This window comes from Arachis hypogaea, chromosome 17, assembly GCF_003086295.3.
Source record: "Arachis hypogaea cultivar Tifrunner chromosome 17, arahy.Tifrunner.gnm2.J5K5, whole genome shotgun sequence".
NCBI classification, from domain to species: Eukaryota; Viridiplantae; Streptophyta; class Magnoliopsida; order Fabales; family Fabaceae; genus Arachis; species Arachis hypogaea.
This window is the reverse complement of record NC_092052.1, coordinates 111359927-111363379: the sequence shown is the minus strand read 5'-3', so window position 1 is coordinate 111363379 and position 3453 is coordinate 111359927. Positions and strand designations below refer to the sequence as shown.

Below are 3453 nucleotides of genomic sequence, written 5' to 3'. Positions count from 1 at the left end.
TTCGAATGGATTTGACGGAGTTTTATAGAAGAAGAGGCAGAAAGTAGATGATACTGTCAACCCTGACCTCCGTGCACTCTAACGGACATAACTTGAGCTACAAAGATCCAATTGATGTGATTTCAATGACATTGGAAATCTAACTTCCGAAGCTTTCCAACGATATATAATAGTATGCCCTTTTTCTTTATTCTATATGGCCAAGGTGGCGCCTAACTTGGAATTTCCCAAGTTAGGCTCCATGATTTAAAAGTTAGGCGCAAGAGGAAAAGTTCACTTCGGGCACTGCGAAGTTAGGCGCCATGCTCATCCAGTTAGGCACCAGGATGGATTATTGCACTAAGTTAGGAGCCTATTTCCCCAAGTTAGGTGCTACTTCTCAAGATAGTCATGGTCCCCACGCAGAATAAGAAGCTGCACAAAGATTTTAATTAATTTTGATTAAAAATTTATTTTATTTTAAAATAAAAAGATATTATTTAGTTTTAGAAAATATATTTTACATTAATTGGGATTAGATACAAAAGGGAAAAGAATTAGCCTTTCAGGCTCCATCTCTTCTCTCCTACCTCATTCCGCAATTTACAATTTTTCAGAATCCTTGTTTTCTCTCTGAACCATGAGCAACTAAACCTCCAATGTTAAGGTTAGGAGCTCTGTTTATTCTATGAATTAATACTATTACTATTCTATTTTAATTCATATATTGATTTCAATTTCAAGAATTGTTTTTGTTTTCTATCTTATGAATCTGGGTGGAACAGAAATATGACCCTTGTTCTAATTGAGTTCTTGTAAAACTTGGAAAAGCTCTTTGCTTGAACAACATATTGAAAACAATTTTTCCTAAATCACTAATTATCTAGACTTAATGGGATACGTGACATATAATCCTCCTATATTTAGATAATTAGGATTTCTGTGGCATATAAACTAGAATTGAGCTGAACCCTCTAATTGGAATCAAGTGACCATGGAATTGGCGGTTGATGAAGGTTAGAGGAGACTAAAAAGGTCCAAAGAATTAGGGTTTGGTCACATATAGTTTTCCATGAATCGAATCTTGCATGATTAAAATAGTTGGTAAGAAAAGTTAATCCGAAAAATAAATATCTCTGAAACTTTAACTATTTTCTCCATATATATTCACACCAATTTACTGCTTGCTTTCTGAGATTCTGAATTTACTGTTGATGCTTTTGAACTCTCAAAACACCATTCTCTATTTGTCTAACTAAGTAAATCATGCAATCATTGTTGCTTAGTCCATCTATCCTCGTGGGATCGACCCTCATTCACTTGAGGTATTACTTGGTACGACCTGGTGCACTTGCCGGTTAGTTTGTGGGTTATAAATTCTGCATCAAATTTGCTGGTGGTTATTGAAATTATTTTGTTGAAAACCACCCGAAGGATGATTATTAAAATTCTGTGGCCTCTGAGGTTACTCTCTCCTCCCCTAAATTTGGGTGATTTCTCCACCCTTGATTATAGGTCTTGGCATATGGATCATTATTGGGATTTCTAGGAGTATTCCCCATATAGTTGACATGTTCATAAGGAAATTGAGCATAATCATAATTCTCACCTTGCATGAAGCTACCAGTCATGTCATAAGGAGCTTCTTGAAGGGCATTCTGAGCATTAACAGCTAAAACTTGCATCCCACTCAAGTGTTGAGTAAGCATATCAATCTGTTGAGATATGGCTTTGTTCTGAGCAAGAATAGCATCCAAGGTCTCTGCTTCTAAAAAAATTTTCTTCTGAGGAGTCCCAGAGTTCACAAGATTCCTGTTAGAGGAGTAAAGATATTGGTTGTTAGCAACCAATTTAATAAGCTCAGTAGTCTCTTCAGGCGTCTTTTTCATGTGCAATAAATCACCTACAGAATTATCTAAACACATTTTGGACATTTCACAGAGGCCTTCATAAAAGATCTCCAGCTGAGTCCATTTAGAAAATATGTCAGGGGGCATTGCCTGGTCAGCAGCTTGTACCTCTCCCAAGCTTCATAGAGGGTCTCACCATCTCTCTGCCTAAAGGTATAAACTTCCACCCTTAGTTTAGTTAGCTTTTGTGGTGGCAAGAATTTGGACAAAAATCTAGTGACTACTTTATCCCAAGTATTCAGGCTCTCCTTGGGTTGAGAATCTAGCCATAGCTTTGCTCTATCCCTTACAGCAAATGGAAAGAGCATGAGCATGTAAAGCTCAAGATTCACTCCATTCATTTTCACAGTATCACAAATCTGTAGGAAATTAGAAATAAATTGGTTTGGATCTTCCTGCGGGAGTCCATGATACTGACAATTCTGCTACACCAGAGTGACTAACTGATGCTTCAACTCAAAGTTATTTGCAGCTATAGGAGGCACCACAATACTGTTCCCATAGAGATCTAGATTGGGGGTAATGTATGAGCCAAGAACTCTTCTAGGTTGTTCATTCTCATTCAGATTTGCCATATTGGCATTAACAACACGATTATGATCCATAGTGGACTCTGCAACTTCCTTTTCAAAGGTCTCAAGATTTTCACTAGCCTTGTAAAGTGTAGCTTGTTGCAAGCACCGCCTCAAAATCCTTTCAGGTTCAGGATCAAAATCTATAAGAGGTTCATTGTCTCTGTTCCTGCTCATAAACAAACAAAAAACAAGAAAAGTGGGATTCCTTACGTTAGAATGTAGAGATTTCCAGTGAGGTAACCTTGTGAAGAAATAAAATAAAACACTAAACAATTAAAACAATTAATTTTCAATAATTGTACTAAGAATTAAACTAGAAATTTCGAATTTTACAGAAAAAATGAAGAAAAAAATTAAAATAAAATCAACTAGATAACACCAAACTTAATTTCAGAAATTAAGGAAAAATAGTTGCATAAATTTTCGAAAATTAAGGAGTAAAACTAAATAAAATTAAAGCTAAAATGTCTAATCTAAGTAATCAAACAACAAATAGTTGTCAATCACAGTCAATCTCCGGCAACGGCGCCAAAAACTTGGTGCAAAATTTATAACCCACAAACTAACCGGCAAGTGCACTGGGTCGTACCAAGTAGTACCTCAAGTGAATGAGGGTCGATCCCACGAGAATTGATGGACTAAGAAACAATGATTGAGTGATTCACTTAGTTAGACAAACAGAAAATGGTGTTTTGAGAGTTCAGTTGCATCAAATAGTAAATTCAGGATATCAAAAAGCAAGCAATAAATTGGTGTGAATAATATGGGAGAATAGTTAAGGCTTTAGAGATATTTATCTTCTGGAATAACTTTTCTTACAAACTATTTTAATCATGCAAGATTCAATTCATGGAAAACTATATGTGACTAAACCCTAATTTCTTAGACCTTTTTAGTCTCCTCTAACCTTCATCAACCGCCAATTCCTTAGTCACTTGATTCCAATTAGAGGGTTAAGTTCAATTCTAGTTTATATGCCACAGAAATTC

The 3453-nt window shown here is 35.8% G+C and overlaps 1 non-coding gene across 1 annotated transcript; it reads left to right on the top strand.

The window, feature by feature from the left end:
- Window positions 1–1957: 1957 nt before the first annotated feature.
- On the top strand, window positions 1958–2065 carry LOC112767723 (small nucleolar RNA R71). Its single transcript, XR_003185164.1, has one exon. It is a non-coding gene; the product is annotated as a small nucleolar RNA R71 (small nucleolar RNA).
- Window positions 2066–3453: the final 1388 nt, after the last annotated feature.